Source organism: Pristiophorus japonicus, unplaced genomic scaffold, assembly GCF_044704955.1.
Source record: "Pristiophorus japonicus isolate sPriJap1 unplaced genomic scaffold, sPriJap1.hap1 HAP1_SCAFFOLD_528, whole genome shotgun sequence".
Taxonomy (NCBI): Eukaryota; Metazoa; Chordata; class Chondrichthyes; family Pristiophoridae; genus Pristiophorus; species Pristiophorus japonicus.
The window spans coordinates 1-20,175 of record NW_027254435.1 but is presented as its reverse complement, the minus strand read 5'-3'; the positions used below and the strand labels follow the sequence as shown (position 1 = coordinate 20,175).

The following is a 20,175-nucleotide window of genomic DNA, read 5'->3' as shown; positions in this document are numbered from 1 at the left end:
ATTACTGTTCCTTAAAATTTATGTTGCTTTCACGGAAAAACATCAGTAATGTACCCATAATCTTCTATTATTTTGAGAGCACCTTTCAATGCTTCACCAAACCATTCCTTTCGCTGCAGCCACACGGGATCGTTTCCTGGTTTGGGAAGTAACTTTGATATCACCGTTTGGAATTGAAGTGGAGTAATTTTATGAAGTTCGATGGATGTCCCAAAGCACTTCAGAATGGTGTCAAAACAACTGAGTTTCTAATTAAAAACACTGAATGTCAGGAGTGGGATTTGAATCCACACCACCAGAGGAGACTGTGACCTGAACGCAGCGCCTTAGACCGCTCGGCCATCCTGACTGTTGGATGCTTCAGTTACAAGTTATTACTCGGGAAAGTTTCAGACCGGGCGCTTGTTCAGTGTTGCTGGAAGGCCCAGTGATCGGGATATCCTCTCCCCTGGGGTTTTCTTGAGCCTGTGCTCGGTGCACGAGGAGCTTTGCCCCGGGTCTGAGGTAGTTTGCATCCCAGGGATGGACAATAACCCTCTGAGCTCTGGAACTGGGGAAGACCGAATAATTAATGAGTTGTTTATGGGTTTCAAATGGAACTTAGATCTGATGGTATAAACCGATAGTGTTGTTTCGCAGAATGAAAGAAATGCGAAAAGGGACAATCGAAATTTCAATAACTGAACTTTAATAATTAGTGAAACTTTAACGCTTGATGAAGTTTTATCCCCGATCTGATTTTACACACTCTGTATTTGAGTAGATTAGTTTTAAAATGTTCATTGCTCATGCGACAATGTATCCCGGACAGCTTTTGTTCAATTTTATTGCAGACAAGTTTTTGCTTCACAAATAATGTTTCCGCACAGGCTCGAAACAGAGACTTTTCGCGTGTGAGGTAAACATGATAACCGCTACACTACGGAAACTGCTGCTTAGCTCAGTGCCCAGAGAGAAGTGTTCAGCAACAAGCTGAAATGCTCAATCCCTCTCTCTGCAAAACGTTCCTTTCACAAACATTTCTCTGAACGGAACTGCACCAAACAACAATGTTCTCCTTTCAAAGTCATTAAACTCCCAATTCCCACATATGCAATTTTAAGGACAAGGACTGACAGCGCTTTGCGATCAGAAAATTGCAGGAAACCCCTGTGGTTAATGACAGGGCTTTTGATGGTTGATTTCTGTACACACCTTGTGTTATGTATTTAACCCTTGGCGATCTGTATCACACCACCACCAGAGGGCCTATCTGTTGGAGTCCCAAGGGATTCCAGCATCCCTTGGCAGCACAGTATAAAAGCACTCTGGAGTTTTATTAAAGGAGCTAATGTCACACTTACTCATTGTTCACAGTACTCAGTTAAATTCTTTATTATGAGTGTATCAATTGGCGACGAGACAACGAACAACCACGCGAAAATCCAAGTAACAGTTGGTATAACTTGATAACAGCACAGCTGGCAATGGTTGCGGAATATATTCATGCAGCCAAAACGCACAATGACAACCTGGAACTGCACGGCACAGAATATTCAGTGAAAAACAATTAAAGGCTTTGTCCCTGAATGGGCTACGATCCACCAACCTTGCAGTTAATAGCTGAACGCACGTATCCATTGCACCACAGAGACTGATAGATGCACATATTGCAAGACATCGCTGTGATATCTTCACAGAGCACAGCACACACAGCTTCCGAAAATGCAGGCTGCTCTCTCGGAACTCTCCGGAAAGAGCCTGTTCTGTTTCATGATTAACGATACAGTTGCAGTACACAATACGTCCACATCCACAGTGTGGAGCTACAAGCATTACATGCTTACAGACATTACAATCCCAAACTGCGGTGTCAGTCAGTTAAAGCTTCAGATTGCTCTGACCGGGATGGAACTTGTCCACTCTCAGTTGTACTGTTCCCAAAAAAAGGGTGGGACATTCATTGTGGATGTGTGGAAGCAGTCTGGTCCCGCAAACTGCAGACACTTCCATGTCACCGCCAACCAGCTCTCCCACAACCGGTGTGATCTACCTTCCAGCCTTCCGGTGCCTTGTCTGTGACGAAGTATTCTGACTGTCCCGAAGCCGGTATCCTTTGTCATCAATCGGGTTTTAAGTTGTTTCGGTAATTTTTACCTGCTGGACAGTCGAGGCACAAATTGTAGAGTGGAACACTTGCGTGGACCCCGGTTTTCTAGTGGTTGATTTTCATGGTTGGGTCCGTCGGTCGCGGTGGTCCGGTTGATGCCTGTTACCAAGTCAGTTGGTATTGATGTTCCACTGATTGGTTTTTTGAAGTTCTTTTCTCCGATGTCGTGATGTCTCTTCCTGTGTTTTCTTGCCGTGTGCTCTCGATCTTGATCTTGTTGTTGCAAAGTAATGGTCAGAAAATTAGGTTGCTCTTGGTACGATAGGCTCCCAGTTATACTCTGAGAGGCTGCTTAATCTTCGTGCCAAATCTAACGTTTCTTTTGTTTAAGTTTTGCTGCGCATTGATTTAAGTGGTCTTCTTTGTATAAGTTTTGGCGGACTAGCTAACTGAGGCTTGATTAAATGTTTTAATCTGGTGTTGATAGACTTTGGGATGGTGATACTCCTTATTTATGAACTGATGAACTCTTGTCCATTGTAATAGCACTGCTTTGGCTTCGGGAAGTCTGAGCTGAGCCAGATATTTCTATACATGTTGAAAAGGTGTTGGAATATGGATGTGATATTTGGGTACTGTGGGTAAAGTGGATAATGTTCCTTCCGTGGTCGATTGTTTAAATGCTAATGTTTTCCGGGGGCCTGACTATGGTTAAAGAGCTCCCCCAGACAAACTGATTAGCTACAATATCCAAACTCTAAATCCCACCCCTCTGTCACTGCAGCTTTTCCCCACAGGCCCAAACATGCATTTTAAAATCCCAAACTTGGTTAAGAATAGTAGATTTCTTCCATATGCTTTTTAGAATCCCAAACTTTATGTTTAATAGGCCTAAATCGAATTTTCTTTTCAGTCAGTCCAAACACTGGGGGGTTTCCATGAATTTTGGAATCTACATTGGCAGTCCCTCGGAATCGAGGAAGACTTGCTTCCACTCGTAAAGTGAGTTCTTTGGCAGCTGAACAGTCCAATACTAGAGCCACAGACCCTATTACAGGTGGGACAGATAGTTGTTGAGGGAAGGGATGGGTGGGACAGGTTTGCCGAACGCTCTTTCTGCTGTCTGCACTTGATTTCTGCATGCACTCGGTGTTGAGACTCGAGGTGCTCAGAGCCCTCTCGGATGCACTTCCTCCACTTAGTGTGGTCTTGGGTCAGGGACTCCTGGGTGTCAGTGGGGATGTTGCACTTTATCAGGGAGGCTTTGAGTGTGTCCTTGTAGTGTTTCTGCTGCCCACTTTGGCTCGTTTGCCATGAAGAAGTTCCGAGTAGAGCACTTGCTTTGGGAGTCTCGTGTCTGGCATGTGGACTATGTGGCCTGCCCAGCAGAGCTGATCGAGTGTGGTCAGTGCTTCAAAGCTGAGGATGTTAGCCTGAATAAGGCCGTTGATGTTGGTGCGACTGTCCACCCAGGGGATTTGTAGGATCTTGCGGAGACATCGTTGGTGATATTTCTTCAGCAACTTGAGGTGTCGACTGTACATGGTCCATGTCTCTGAGCCTTACAGGAGGGCAGGTATTACTACAGCCCTGTAGACCATGAGCCTGGTGACAGTTTTGAGGGCCTGGTCTTCAAACACTCTTTTCCTCAAGCGGCCGAAGGCTGCACTGGCGCATGGAGGCCGTGTTGAACCTCGTCGTCGATGCCTGCTCTTGTTGATAGGAGGCTCCCGAGATATGGGAAGTGATCCATGGTGTCCAGGGCCGCGCCGTGGATCTTGATGACTGGGGGGTAGTGCTGTGCGGTGAGGACAGGCTGGTGGAGGACCTTTGTCTTTCGGATGTTTAGCGTAAGGCCCATGCTTTCATACGCCTCAGTAAATGCGTCGACTATGTCCTGTAATTCAGCCTCTGTATGTGCGCGGACGCAGGCCTTGGTGAGGCCTCACCTGGAATATTGTGTACAGTTTTGGTTTCCTAATCTGAGGAAGGACATTCTTGCTATTGAGGGAGTGCAGCGAAGGTTCACCAGACTGATTCTCGGGAGGGCAGGACTGACATGTAAAGAAAGACTGGATCAACTAGACTTTTCTTCACTGGAATTTAGCAGAATGAGAAGGGATCGCAGAGAACATATACAGGTCTGATGGGATTGGACAGGCGAGAGGGAGGAAGTATGTTCCCGATGTTGGGGAAGTCCAGAACCAGAGGTTACAGTCTAAGGACAAGGGGTAAGCCATTTAGGACCGAGATGAGGAGAAACTTCTTCACTCAGAGAATTCTGAACCTGTGGAATTCTCGAGCACAGAAGGTTGTTGAGGCCAATTCATTAGATATATTCAAAAGGGAGTTAAATGTGGACATTACGGCTAAAGGTATCAAAGGTATGGAGAGAAAGCAGGAAAGGGGTACTGAGGTGAATGATCAGTCATGATCATATTGAATGGTGGTGCAGGCTCGAAGGGCCGAATAGCCTAATCCTGCACCTGTTTTATTTGTTTCTATCTTTCTATGCAAAGCACAGGAACAAATGGTTGAAGTATCGACTGTCCCTCAGTTAGCATTTCTTTCATTGTGCAAAAGAAGGTGATGGGTTAATTAATGATGCAATCCCGTGAAAGCAACACAAAAGTTGAACAAAAAAACATACAGTGACTGGCAGGTGAGCGCTGCTTCTGACACCCGGTGGGAACGGGCGGGGATTTTAAAGCCCCTTGTATTGTGAAACCTTCATAGAGTCAAACATTTCCGATGTGCTGTATCGACCTCGTGGCGCAACGGTAGCGTGTCTGACCCCAGATCACGTCGAGGTCACTGTTTTTCAGGGTCATTCGGGAATTAATATTTTCTTTGCTGTTTGGCAATATCCAGACCCTTGTTCCAAGGTCTGTCTCACTGTTTCCCCGGTGCCAGGCAGAGATACGCCTGCTGCCCTCATTTATTTCATGTGACAGGACACAAAAGTTCAAAATAAACCTGCAGTTGGCCACATATTGCCCTAAATAGTCAGGATGGCCGAGCGGTCCAAGGTTCTGTGTTTCGGTCGCAGTTTCCTCTGGAGGTGTGGGTTCACATCACACTTCTGACACTTCCTGTTTTCAATCATGAAGTGAAACTCATTGTTTGACACCACGACCAACGCCTAAAAAGTGGGATTCAGCAGTCCACCTGCTCGCTTAACACTTCCGTCTGACCTGGTGCTAAAAGTGGAGATGTTTCCGCAGTGTAACGGTTAACACGTTCGCCTCACACGCGAAAGCTCACCAGGCGGGATTATTTTCTGGAGCTTTCTCCTCATGCATGCTCAGGGGCGAGTTTGTTCTCCTGTGAAATGTCATAAGATCATAAGCATGTAAGATTAGGGGCCAGAGGAGGCCATTCGGCCCCTCGAGCCTGGTCCACCATTCAAGAAGATCCTGGCAGTTCCTCGACAGCAGGTTTAAACATCTGGGGCGGAGCTGTAATCAACGACAAAAAGGTGCATTTTGCAGAAGCCCAGCTAAATCAGTCAGTAGATCATGAGATTCTAAATCTCAGGGTCAGAGGTGCGAGCCCACATTTGGTGATTATTTTTCATCGAATTATATAATCAGAAGTTTACAGCACGGAAGGAGGCCATTTCGGCCCATCGTGACCGTGCCGGCCAATAACAGGCTCTCCAGCCTAATCCCACTTTCCAGCTCTCGGTCCATAACCCTGCAGGTTACGGCACTTCAGGTGCACAACCAAGCACTTTTTAAATGTGGTGAGCGTTTCTGCCTCTCCCACCCTTTCAGGCAGTGAGTTCCAGACCCACACAACCCTCTGCATGAAGAAATTTCCCCTCAAATCCCCCCTACACTTTCTACCAATGACTTAAAATTTATGCCCCATGGTTGTTGACCCCTCTGCTAAGGGAAATGGGCCCATTCTGTCCACTATATGAAGGCCCCTCATAATTGTATACACTTCAATGATGCCTCCCCTCAGCCCACTTTGTTCCAAGAAAAACAATCCCAGCCTATCCAATCTGTCCTCATAGCTAATATTCTCCACTCCCGATAACATCCTCGAAATCTCCTCTGTAAGTCTCCAGTGCAATCACAGTCTTCTTCCTGTAAAGTGGTGACGAGAACTGCACGCAGTACTCCAGCTGTGGCCTAACCAGTGTTTTATATTCAAGCATAATCCACCTGCTCTCTTATTCTAGGCCTCGGCTAAAGAAGGCCAGCATTCTGTATGTCTTCTTAACCAGCTAATCCACCTTGCCTGCTACCTTAAGGGATCTGTGGACATGCACTCCCAGGTCGCTTTGTTCCTCTACAATTCTCAATGTCCTACCATTTAATGTTTAATCTCTTTCTATTGTGTCTGTAAGCACTCAAGTAATGACTCCATGAGGCAAGGTATTGTACTTGAACTGTGGTGACCTTAGTCCATTAATTGCAGTTCCTGAGTGAGGGTACATTATGGTGAGCTCCGTTTTATACCTGGTTACCTGTCGTGTACAGGTGATCCCGAGGTCTCCACCAGTTGCACCCTCTGGTGGTACAGGCATCGTATATACAATGTGAAGGTACATCCAGTCGAATTATGTAACTGTACATTGAGCGTACAGGGAGTATACTTATACTAAACACACACAACATCACTCTCCACTTAGTCTTATGCCACTGGCCTTTGCATTGTGTGCTCTGGCCCGAGACTTGAGTGCCCAAAGCCCTTGCACTTTGTCTATGCTTTGGCTTGGTTCTCTCCCTGTGGACCCCCAATTCCTTATTACCACGACATTGGGAAATGTTCAGCAGTGGATGGTTGGAGGTTGCAGTGGGGGTTGAGTGGGTTCTGGGTGTGATCCATGTGTGTCCATGGCTACAAACATCCATTCCCCCCCCGCACCCTCCCCCCCCCCATACATAGACCATGTGTGTGGCTCAACACCTGCATGTGCAGACCTGTACAGACAGAAAGAACAAAAAAACATCGGATTAGTTACATCACTGTTTGGGTTCTGCAGTAGTGGAACAAGTACATTTTACAGGTAAGGTACATACGTGGTGTCACAGTCTTGCCCCTGGGTTGTGTAGGTGCAGGTGGGTGAGGACACTAGTTCCAGAGTAACCAGACTGTGTCCAGGTTGTCTGATGGTGGCGCTGTGTCCCCTGCCAGCTGGGTGGGCTCAGATCGCTCACCTGGCTGAGTCTCAGAGCCTTTGCCGTTGCCTAGTGGTAGGCAGAGCCACAGGAGTGTGTGGCCTCCCTGTCCTCCTTTGAAGGCTGCGGTGTTTCCCTGCTGCTCTTCAGCGATAGTGGGAGCCTGCTCATCCCAGGTCCCGTTGGGAGGGCAGGAGGGTGCTATCCGCTCGCTCCCAGTACTGGCCCTGGTGGCCAGAGAGGTGGAGCCGAACGGGGGCAGGGTACCGGTAGTGGTGCCTTTGCCGTCCGCTGATCACTGGCCCTGCAGCTGGTATGCTCCCTCTGTGTGTGGCCACACTCCCTGGGGTATCACATTGGTCCCGGAGGGGCAGGCTACATGGTTGCTGGACCTGGGTGCTGACGGGAGGTTGCCCTTGGTTTTGTCGGCATGCTTGTAAATCCTAGCATCGCACGTCATCACTTCGTTTACTCTCACAATAGATTGGTTCTGATCGCAATCGCCCGACTTATCATGATTAGTTACATTTACAAACTTGAAATTGTCAGTTACATCTTTTACATATGTATCACCATCATCGCTGTATAAAAAGTGGAACTGTCCCTTTAATTGTGATGGGTTGCCGGTCTCCTTTTAGAGGGTCTTGCAATCTTTACCCCAATCCGGTTCGCCGTTCGGCATCACGTGTTGCTCCCTTGTGGTCTGGCTCCCACCATCTTGACTTCAGGCCCTTCACCTCGTGGTTTGGACGCCATCTTCTTTCTCTCCATGAGGTAGGCTGCAGTGATCCTTTTCTCCCCAGGTTCTGCCATGGAAGGCGGGAAGTTACCTTCTGCGTGAATTTTCTTCCTCTGGAGTCCTGCCATTGGAGACTGGAAGCTGAGGTCTGGTCGTTTGGGCTGGATCATGTCGCCGTTGGGTTGAGCGGTCTGTGTCGTTACCTCACAGTCGAGTTGGGTGGTTGTTTTTTCAGGTGTTGTGCTGGATCCAACTTCGGGGTCATGGGGGATGTCGATCGCTGGAGATTGGAGTTATTCCCAGCTCCAAGTGACCTTTTTCATCCACCTTCTTCCTAATAGCTTTGGACCATCACCAGCAATGATCCACAAAGGTAACCTGTGCATCCCGCCGCCATGGGACACCTGGACATCCACGCTGCCAACGACTGGGATGTATCGTTTGTGTAGGTGAGCAGTTTCACTTCGATCGGGATCATTTTAGGTCGTTCGATTGGATTGTCCCAGAGTTTCTCAAAGGCTGCCTGATTCATCAGTGACTGGCTCGCCCCTGTGTCCACCTCCATCGTGACTGGAACATAGTTGATTTCAACTTCCATTTTCAACGGGGAACTCTCGGTGGTGCAGGTAAACACTCCGTACACCTCATTGTCGCTGGACTCCGGATGATCGGCCAACTCTTCATCGACTCGGTGAGTACGATTTCTCTTGCATATTCGCTGGAGGTGGCCCTTCATGTTACAGCCTTTGCAAGTATAGTCTTTATAGCGGCACTGGTGGGCCCTGTGATTTCCTCCACAGCGCCAGCATGGGGTTGGCCGGTTGGCCCCATGTGGCGGACTCAGGATTGTGGGACTCGGGGTTCTGTTCTCTCTTCCCTGAGAGAGACTGCTAGCAGCAGCCCTGCCTCTAAAAGGCAACTTTCGGGTCACAGTACTTGCTGGGTTAGAGTCCTGGGGCTGAGACATCCACTTGGAATCACAGGCCGAGATCATGAACGCCCGGCTCACGTTAATTGCCTTCTGCAGGGTGACCGTGGTGTCCGCAGAGAGCAGCCTGTAGAGAAGGCCGTCGTGACCGATTCCAATAACAAAGATGTCCCTTCGTGCTTCGGTGAGTTGTTCATTGAAATTTACGAGGGGTCCCAGAGGAGCCCTGATATTGCTCGCACATTTTGAAATTGCATCGAACTTTTGCAAAGAAGGACTTGCATATCTGCAGCGCCGTTCAGGAACTCATGACGCCCCAAAGCGCTTTACAGCCATTGAGTTATGTTTGAAGTGTTGTAGTTTGGGGAAAGATGTGCCCAGATCACCAAACATGAACCTCAACTCTTTGCGAATGAGTTCGGTGCAAATAATCAGGTGCCTCAGGGACTTGGACTTTCTTTGAATGAGTTCTGCTTGTACCTGTATTCAAGCTTGAAACAGCAACTGGGCTTCCATCTCACGGGAGCAGCGTGTCGTGGTTAGCGAGGAAGTGACGAGGTTTGGGGTTGATGTACGTCACTTTCAATCTTTGAAATTTCACCAAGCGAAGATATGATGAATCCAACTGTCCCTGTCAGCATTTTGTTCGGGTTTAATCACAGGAATATCCGCAGTCAGGAGCTGAAAAGGAATTCAAACCTAATACCGGCTTCGGGACAATCAGAATACTTCGTCATCGACAAGGCACCGGAAGGCTGGAAGGCAGATCACACCGGTTGTGGGAGAGCTGGTTGGCGGTGACATGGAAGTGTCTGCAGTGTGCGGGACCAGACTGCTTCCACACATCCACAATGAATGTCCCACCCTTTATTTGGGAAAAGTACAACTGAGAGTGGACAAGTTCCATCCCGGTCGGAGCAATCTGAAGCTTTAACTGACTGACACTCTGGTTTTGGATGTCTTGCACCTTATACTTCCATCAGTCTCTGTGGCGCAATGGGTTAGCGCGTTCGGCTGTTAACCGAAAGGTTGGTGGTTCAAGCCCACCCAGGGACGAAGTGTTTAACTGTTTTTCCCCGAGTATTCGGTGCCGCACAATCCCAGGTTGTCATTGTGTGTTTTGGCTGCATGAATCGATTCCGCAAATGTTGCCAGCAGTGCTGTTATCCAATTAGTTCCCACTCCAATATTTTATGAGCATTCAGTTCAAGTAAAACGATAACAATTTTTTACATGGATCATGTTCCTCCATCCAGCCCATTAGAAATAAATAATGTTATTGCGTTTAAAGAAACTGGTGGAAATTGAATCTATTGATACATATGTAGAACTGGAACTTCGGTCTCAAGTGCTCCTCCTGTCAAGAATAGACAGACACACAATCAATGGTTTTACAACTGAGTCATAAACATTTACAATTTTAAACCATTCTCATACAGCATGTAAATGAGATAGGGATAAAACTTCATCACATGTAAAGAGAAAATGAATGATTGAGGATACCACTGTTCCTCAGTAATTATATTAATATTTATTTCATTCTGAAGAAGGTTATCGGCTAATTAACGGTGATTAAAAGAATCCTTACTTTTGCACGTTGGCTGCATGTCGTCAATTTTATCAGGTTTTGAATTTAAAAATGGGTTACAATGCTGGTTGAATACATGACCCCAAAGTCTTTTTGGGATCACAGGTTGAGTCTCTCTGGTGGTTTTCGCTCTCTTGTAGAGCACCTGAGTTGGGGCTCCGGTTGTTGGGCGCTGGCCTGTGTGTCTGCTGTTTGCGGTGCCTCAGGCCTATCCGGACTGCCCACAGTGACTGGGCTCTCCTCCCTTTGGTTCCGGTGTTCGGTCACCTGTGCTGGAGTGAACTCTATATCATGTTCTTCCTCTGCTTCTTCTATGGGGTTGCTGAACCGCCCTTTTGTTTGATCCACGTGTTTGCGGCAGATTTGTCCATTGGTAAGTTTAACTACCAGAATCCTATTGCCCTCTTTGACAATCACAGTGCCTGCGAGCCATTTAGGCCCTGCAGTGTAGTTGTGGACAACAACAGGGTCGTTTACACCAGTATATCGTGTCCTCGCATTCCTGTCATGGTCGTTATATTGTGATTGGCGCCTGCTCTCAACAATTTCTTTCATGGTGGGGTGTATAAGGGATAACGGCATTTGAGCATCCCCTGTTTGATTATCTGCACTTTTCGTTCTGCCTGGCCGTTTGAGGCTGGCTTGAACGGTGCCTTTCTGACATGGTTAATTCCATTGCCTGCCATGAAGTCCTGGAATTCAGTGCTTGTGAAGCACGGGCCATTGTCGCTGACCAAGATGACCGGTAGACCGTGGGCGGCGAACATTGCCCGTAGACTTTCTACCGTGGCAGAGGATGTGCTTGAATTTAAAATGTCATCCTCGATCCATTTGGAGTGGGCGTCTACTACAACCAAAAACATTTTTCCGATGAAAAGACCTGCGTAGTCATCATGGATGCGTGACCAAGTCTTGGCGGGCCATGGCCAGGGGCTAAGGGGGGCTTCCCTGGGCTCATTGCCCAGCTGGGCACACGTGTTGCACCTGCGAACACAAACTTCCAGATCTGCGTCTATCCCTGGCCACCAAACGTGTAACCTGGCAATTGCCTTCACCATGACAATGCCCGGTTACTCATTGTGGAGTTCTCTGATGAACACCTCTCTGCCCATCTGGGGCATGACTACGCGGTTTCCCCACAGTGGGCAATCGGCCTGAATCGAGAGTTCATCCCTGCCCCTGTGAAATGGTTAAATTCCTCAGGGCATGCCCTGTACGTGGCTGCCCAGTCCCCATTCAGGACACATTTCTTGACTAGCGACAATAGCGGGTCTCTATTTGTCCAGACTTTAATCTGAAGGGCTGTCACGGGTGAGCCTTCACTTGCGAAAGCTTCAACAGCCATGACCATCTCAGCGGCATGCTCGGTAGCCCCCTCAGTGGCGGCTAGTGGGAGCCTGCTGAGTGCATCGGCGCAGTTTTCAGTGCCCGGTCTGTGCCGAATTGTGTCGTCATAGGTGGCTGACGTGTGTGCCCACCTCTGTCTGCGGACCGATGCGTTTGCATTTATGGCCTTGTTGTCGGCCAAAAGGGACGTTAGGGGTTTGTGATCTGTCTCCAGCTCAAATTTCCTGCCAAACAGGTATTGGTGCATTTTCTTTACCGCATATACACATGCTAGCGCCTCCTTTTCTATCATCCCGTAGCCCCTTTCTGCCTGGGACAGACCTCTGGAGGCATAAGCTACTGGCTGTAAATGACACTTGGCATTGACATGCTGCAACACACACCCGACACCATAGGACGACGCATCGCACGTTAACACAAGTTTCTTACATGGGTCATATCGCGTTAACAGATTTTTGGAACATAACAAATTGTGTGCTCTATTAAAAGCACTTTCCTGGCTGTCCCCCCAGACCCATTCGAGACCTTTGCTTAGGAGCACGTGTAGCGGCTCCAGCAGCGTGCTCAATTTGGGAAGAAAGTTACCAAATAGTTCGGGAGCCCCAGGAACAAACGCAGCTCCGTCGTGTTACGGGGTCTGGGTGCTCTCTGGATCGCTTCCGTCTTGGACGCAGTAGGGCTCATCCCGTCTACTCCTACCGTCATCTTCAGGAATTCTAACTCTGGAGCTAGGAAGACGCACTTCGCCTTTTTCAGTCGCAGCCCTACCAGGTCCAGTCTGCGAAGCAGCTCCTCCAGGTTGTGGAGGTGTTCTTCAGTATCGTAACCCGTGATGAGGATGTCGTCCTGAAAAACCATCGTCCCTGGAATCGACTTGAGGAGGCTTTCCATATTTCGTTGGACGATCGCGGCGGCCGAGCGAATCCCGAACGGACATCTGTTGTACTCAAACAACCCCTTGTGTGTCGTGATGGTGGTCAGCTTCTTCAACTCTCTCGCCAGCTCCTGGGTCATGTAAGCTGAGGTCACGTCCAATTTTGACAAAAGTTTGCCACCGGATAGCATCGCAAAGAGGTCCTCCGTTCTCGGTAGCGGGTACTGGTCTTCGAGTGACACCCGATTGATGGTGGCCTTGTAATCACCATATATCCTGACCGACCCATCCGCCTTGAACACCGGTACAATCAGGCTCGCCCAGTCACTGAATTCGACTGGCAAAATGATACCTTCCCTCAGCAGGCAGTTCAATTCACCTTCTATCTTTTCCCGCATCACGTACGGCACCGCTCTGGCCTTGTGGTGTCCTGGCCTGGCTTCCGGGTTTATGTGAATCACTACCTTGGCCCCCATGAAAGTGCCAATGCCGGGTTGAAATAATGAGTCAAATTTGTGCAGGATCTGTGAGTATGAAACTCGCTCCACAGAGGAAATAGCATTAAACATTGCCCCATTTACAGTTCATGACAGCAAGCCAACTCCTCCCCAGTAGTGCGGGACCGTCCCCCGGGACAACCCAGAGTGGCAGCCTGTTCTCCGAATCTTTGTGGGTCATGATTATCGTGGCGCTGCCAAGCACCGGAATGATCTCCTTGGTGAATGTCCGTAGCTGTGCGTCAATCGGTGATAATTTTGGCCCGACTCGCCTTGGACGCCCACAACTTTTCAAACTATTTGATACCCATCAGGGACTGGCTAGCCCCCGTGTCTAGCTCCATTGATACTGGGATGCCACTGAGGAGCACTTTCATCATTATCGGTGGCGTCCTGGTGTGTGAACTGTATACGTGCTCCACATGAACTCACTGAACTTCAGCTTCCAGCGATTTCCCCCAGCGTTCATTTCTGCAATTTCTGAAGGTATTTTGTTCATCTCTGCAATCTCCGGCTGAGTTTGTGCCTCCATGCCTCCAACATGAGCTTTTGTTGGAAACAAAAGATCCCTTGCTCATCAATCGTCCTTGACTACCCCTGTGACTGTCCTTGAGTGTGCTATTAACAGGTGTTGATGGCCCAATTACTGGCCACATTGTCCCTTGCTTGCCATTATCTCTGTCGAACTCCCCCTCTGGGTTCGACTACATGTTGGGGCATGCCCGATTGCCCTTGTCTGCCTGTAGAACTGTGTGCTGCTTCAACAATGTTGATTCTCTGTCCCAACCATTCCTTAACACAGTATCTCTCGTCTATTCTGCTAGCGGCCATGCTCACGTGGTTTAAATCCCAGTTTCTCGTCGCCATTGATACATCCTTACTATACAGTAGAAATGCACACGAGGCCCATGCTTGAGAGAAGGTCAGTCTGTGGCCTGTCCTTTATTCCTTAGCACTCAAGTGATGAAAATGGGTGGAGCTTCCCCTTTTATACCTGAAGGTCCAGGTTAGAAGTGTCTGCCACAAGTTCACCAACTAGTGGTCATTGTTCTCACAGTGTACAACTGAGGTCAGATTATACATGGGTTACAATGTTGGTTGAATACATGACAATAAGCACTTAAAATTTTAAACCATTCTCCTAAAATACAGTGTGTAAACGAGATAGGGATAAAAGTTCATCACATGTAAAGAGAAAATTAATGATTCAAGCTAGTAAAAGATCCTCTCGGAATAAGTGATCACAGTATGGTTGAATTTGTAATACAGATTGAGGGTGAGGAAGTAGTGTCTCAAACGAGCGTACTATGCTTAAACAAAGGGGACTACAGTGGGATGAGGGCAGAGTTGGCTAAAGTAGACTGGAAACACAGACTAAACTGTGGCACAATTGAGGAACAGTGGAGGACTTTTAAGGGGCTCTTTCAAAGTGCTCAACAAAAATATATTCCAGTGAAAAAGAAGGGCAGTAAGAGAAGGGATAACCAGCCGTGGATAACCAAGGAAATAAAGGAGAGTATCAAATTAAAAACCAATGCGTATAAGGTGGCCAAGGTTAGTGGGAAAATCGAAGATTGGGAAAATTTTAAACGACAGCAAAGAATGACTAAGAAAGCAATAAAGAAAGGAAAGATAGATTACGAAGGTAAATTTGTGCAAAGCATAAAAATGGATAGTTAAAGCTTTTACCGATATATAAAACGGAAAAGAGTGACTAAAGTAAATGTTGGTCCCTTAGAAGATGAGAAGGGAGATTTAAAAATGGGAACTGTGGAAATGGCTGAGACCTTAAACAATTATTTTGCTTCGGTCTTCACAATGGAAGACACAGAAACCATGCCAGAAATTGCTGGTCACAGGAATGTGGGAAGAGAGGACCTTGAAACAATCACTATCACTAATGCGACTCAAGGTAGACAAGTCCCCTGGTCCTGATGAAATGCCAGGGTATTAAAAGAGATGGCGGAAGTTATAGCAGATGCATTCGTTATAATCTACCAAAATTCTCTGGACTCTGGGGAGGTACCAGCGGATTGGAAAGCAGCTAATGTAATGCCTCTGTTTAAAAAATGGGGCAGACAAAAGGCAGGTAAATATAGGCTGGTTAGTTTAACATCTGTAGTAGGGAAAATGATTGAAACTATCATGAAGGAAGAAATAGCGGGACATCAAGATAGGAATAGTGCAATCAAGCAGACGCAGCATGGATTCATGAAGGGGAAATCATGTTTAACTAATTTACTGGAATTCTTTGAGTATATAACGAGCATGTTGGATAGAGGTGTACCGATGGATGTGGTGTATTTAGATTTCCAAAAGGCATTCGATAAGGTACCACACAAAAGGTTACTGCAGAAGATAAAGGTACGCGGAGTCAGTGCAAATGTATTAGCATGGATAGAGAATTGGCTGGCTAACAGAAAGCAGAGAGATGGGATAAATGTGCCCTATTCGAGTTGGAAATCGGTGGTTAGTGGTGTGCCACAGGGCTCGGTGCTGGGACCACAACTCTTTACAATATACATAGATGACCTGGAAGAGGGGACAGAGTGTAGTGCAACAAAATTTGCAGATGACACAAAGATTAGTGGGAAAGCGGGTTGTGCAGAGGACACAGAGAGGCTGCAAAGAGATTTAGATAGGTTAAATGAATGGGCTAAGGTTTGGCAGATGGAATACAATGTCGGAAAGTGTGAGGTCATCAAAATTATCGTAATTTTCCCTTGGTGGTCGAGTGGTTAAGATCCTGAGCACTAACCCTCTTTCTATTCTCAATCAGTTTATCGCATGAAAATAATTGAGGTCTGTGAGAGGATGAATAATTGCATACCTCGGGAGCCTTTTATCAGCGAGGGCAGGCATCGGTGACGAGGTTCAACACTGCCTCCAGTGCGCCAGTGCAGCCTTCGGCCGCCTGAGGAAGAGAGTGTTCGAAGATCAGGCCCTCAAATCTGCCACTAAGCTCATGGTCTAACGGGCTGTAGTGATACCTGTCCTCCTGTATGACTCAGAGACATGGACCTTATACAGTGGACACCTCAAGTCGCTGGAGAAATACCACCAATGATGTTTCTGCAAAATCCTGCAAATCCCCTGGGAGGACAGACGCACCAACGTTAGCGTCCTCAATCAGGCTAACATCCCCAGCATCGAAGCACTGACCACACTCGACCAGCTCCGTTGGACGGGCCACATTGTTCGCATGCCTGACACAAGACTCCAAAAGCAAGCGCTCTACTCGGAACTCCGACACGGCAAGCGAGCCCCAGGTGAACAGGGGAAACGTTTCAAGGACCCTCAAAGCCACTTCATAAAATGCAACGTCCCCACCAACACCTGGGAGTCCCTGGATAAAGACCACCCTCAGTGGAGGAAGAGCATCTGGAGGGCGCTGAGCACCTCGAATCTCATCGTCGAGAGCTTGCAGAACACATGCACAGACAGCGGAAGGAGCGTGTGGCAAACCAGTCCCACCCACCCTTTCCTTCAACCACTGTCTGTCCCACCTGTGACAGAGACTGTAATTCCCATATTGGACGGTTCAGTCACCTGAGAACTCACTTTTAGAGTGGAAGCAAGTCTTCCTCGATTTCGAGGGACTGCCTATGATGATGATGAATTACTGTATTGACCGTTAATAACCCCGTTACTTTCTGTTACACACTGAGTTTACAGACTCTCTGGCTTCTCCTGCCCTTTGCGGGACACTTGTTCCGGGTGTAACTTTACAAACTGGGTGAGTTCGCGGCCCCTTATTCTAAGATTATGCCCCTTAGTTCCAGTCTCCCCCACCAGTGGAAACATCCTCTCTGCATCCTCCTTGTCAAGCCCCCTCATAATCTTATACATTTTGATCAGATCACCACCTATTCTTCTGAATTCCAATGAGTAGAGGCCCAATCTACACAACCTTTCCTCAAAAGTCAACCCCCTCATCTCCAGAATCAACCGAGTGAACCTTCTCTCAAATGCCTCCAGAGCAAGTATATCCTTTCGTAAATATGGAAAACAAAACTGCACGCAGTATTCCAGGTGTGACCTCACCAATACCCTGTATAACTGTAGCAAGATTTCCCTGCTTTTATACTCCATCCCTTTTGCAATAAAGGCCAAGATTACATTGGCCTTCCTGATCACTTGCTGGTGATCTAGTTTGCTAGATATGAAGGCCAGCTTAACATTAGTCTTATTTGATTATTTTCTGTACCTGACCATGACATTTACATAAAAACATGTTGACTCTGTCGAATCATGTTATAATTTTCAAAGTGCCCTGACACCACTTCCTTAACAATGGATTACAGCATTTTCCCGATGACTGATGTCAGACTAACTGTCCTGTAGTTCCCGGTTTTCTCTCTCCCTCCTTTCTTGACTAGCGATGTTACATTTTCTACCTTCCGATCCGCTGGGACTCTTGTAGAATCCGGACATCGTGGTGCAAAGGTTACGGGTCTAACTCCCGATCAGGAGGCTGCGTGTTCAAATCAGTTAATTTAGCTGTTGTTCTTCCGGAATTGATATTGTGTTTGCTGTTTCACAATAACCAGACCCTTGCTCTAAAACCTGTCTCACTGTTTACCCAGGGGCACGTTCATGTTACAATAAACATTCTGAATCAGGTGCCTGAAGTACAGTGTGTAAAATGGGATATGGTTTAACAGTTAACATGCAAAGCACAGAACCAATTATTCAATTATCGTCTTTCCCTCAGTTAACATTACTTTCACTGTGCAAAACAAGCTGATTGGTTAATTAATAAAGTTTTCCCGAGAAAGCGACATCAAATTTAACGATAATGATTCGCCCAACATGGGGCTCAATTCCACAATAGTGAGATTAAGAGTCTCATGCAATATCTACTGAGCTAGCCAGGATTATGTAAATCCCATGTCCCTGTCGGTGATTGCAGCCAGGCGCCAGTTGGTTTCGCCCCATTTCCCGGTGTATCCCGATCCTGTCTGTCTCTCTGGCTCTGTTCAATCTGTGTGTGGCCACCTCCAGTTTGATTTTGAACAAATACCCGTGTTTGTTTATTCAGTAAAAACAGAAAATGCTGGAAACACTCAGCAGGTCGGGCAGTATCTGTGGAGGTGGGGAAGTGGGAATAATCGATGGGTTTGTTTGCGGCTTTGATCTGTTGCTGGGAAGTGAGGCAGCGCTGCAGGATGCTTTTTTTCGAGGTGTAAGCAGAGGTTTCCGTCGTGTAACGGTTATCACCTTCGCTGCACATGTGAAATATCCTCGGTTTGAGCACGGACAGAAACATTATTTTGGAGAATATTTTTCTGTGGAATACATTTTTTTAAAGTAGCCCGAGGTTCCTTTTATCATGAGCGATGAACATCTTAACTCACTCTCCTAAAATACAGTGTGTGTAAAATCAGACAGGGGTTAAAACTTCATCAGTGATTAAAGTTCCTTAACTCAGTAAAGTTCAGTTGTTGAAGTTTCCATCTATTCATTGCATAAACATAATTGAGGTGTGTGAGAGGATTAATAATGGGCTTTAATCGTTAATGAGCCCATTACTTTATGTTATTGACCCAGGTTGCACACTCTCTTGCTTCTGAAAGAGTTGAGATGCGTGTGGGGTGATTGAGGCAGATCTTTCCCCACATTACAAGGCTCCATCGGTACTTCATTGACTTTAAATCACTTGAGGATATCCTGAGTTGTTGAACGGCCACGTAAAAATGCAAGTCATTCTTTGCAAAAGTTCTAACCGCAAGTTCAAACTTCGCCGGCAAATGGAGGCTCACCAAGAATTTGTTCTGACACACGACAAAGTCCTTAAAACTGGGATTCAGCAGTTCAGCTGCTCGCTTAACATTTCCGTCTGACCTGGTGCTGCAAGTAGAGATGTGTCCGCAGTGTAACGTTTAACACGTTCGCCTCACACACGGGAAAGCTCACCGGGTGGAAATATAATGTTGGAACTTTCTCCTCAAGCTTTTTCAGGGGAGAGATTGTTCTCCAGTGAAAGGACATAAGTTCATAAGAACGTAAGAATTAGGAAAAGGAGTCGGCCATTCGGCCCATTTTAATGTTTTCAAAGTGATTTCACCCGGGGACCTTTGGTGTGTTTGGGGAAGATGATAACCACTACACTACAGACACACGGTGGTAGATGTTGTCTTCGGAACATAACCAGAGCTCTAAGCAACACAGCTGGCCGATACTTCAGGAGCTGGTTTTACGAGAATAGAATGACGGTGCTATATTTAGGAAGGCTGTGAGAGTGGCCGGAATTGATCTCCTATTTCCCAGACTTTATACACAGGAACATAGGAACAGGAGGAGGCCATTTGGCAGCGAGTGATTGGGATCCAGAATGCACTGCCTGAAAGGGTGGCGGAGGCAGAATTAATCTTATCTTTCAAAATGGATTTGGATAAGTATCTGAAGGTACAATATCTCAATGGTGCGGGTAAAGGCCGGAGGAGTGGGACTAGCTGAGAGTCGGCACGGGCTCGACAGGCCGAACGGACTACTTCCGTGCTGTAACCATTCCATGATTTTATATTATGTTTAAACTTGCTGTGGATGAACAATCGGAGGCGAGCTTAATCTCCTGGTAAAAACGCTGATGCTGTCTGGCCAGCTGAAATTTCCAGCATTTTCTGTTTTTATTTGCTATTTATTCTCCTGGCAAAAGGGTTCCCTTATTCCTTAAATGCTCTTTATTTCACTTCAATAAATAGATAACTTTCAGTGAGAGAAAACGGATCCACCGGGACCTTTCGCGTGTGAGGCCAACGTGATATACGCCACACTGCAGCCCATCAAAGGGCGAGAAACCACTGAATATAAAGGATGAGCTCACAAATATCAGGGGCAGTGCAGTCTGGTCAACGTCAAACCCTCCTGTCTTATTCAGCAGAGGCATGAACGGGAGTCAGATGCCACAAAGTTTAATTAAAGACACAAATACAAGTAACACTTCCAAATCTTTTCACTGTAAAATTATTTCACTTTATT

The 20,175-nt window shown here is 47.0% G+C and overlaps 1 non-coding gene across 1 annotated transcript; it reads left to right on the top strand.

The window, feature by feature from the left end:
* Positions 1 to 9,870: 9,870 nt before the first annotated feature.
* Positions 9,871 to 9,944, top strand: trnan-guu (transfer RNA asparagine (anticodon GUU)). The gene has a single exon. It is a non-coding gene; the product is annotated as a tRNA-Asn (tRNA).
* Positions 9,945 to 20,175: the final 10,231 nt, after the last annotated feature.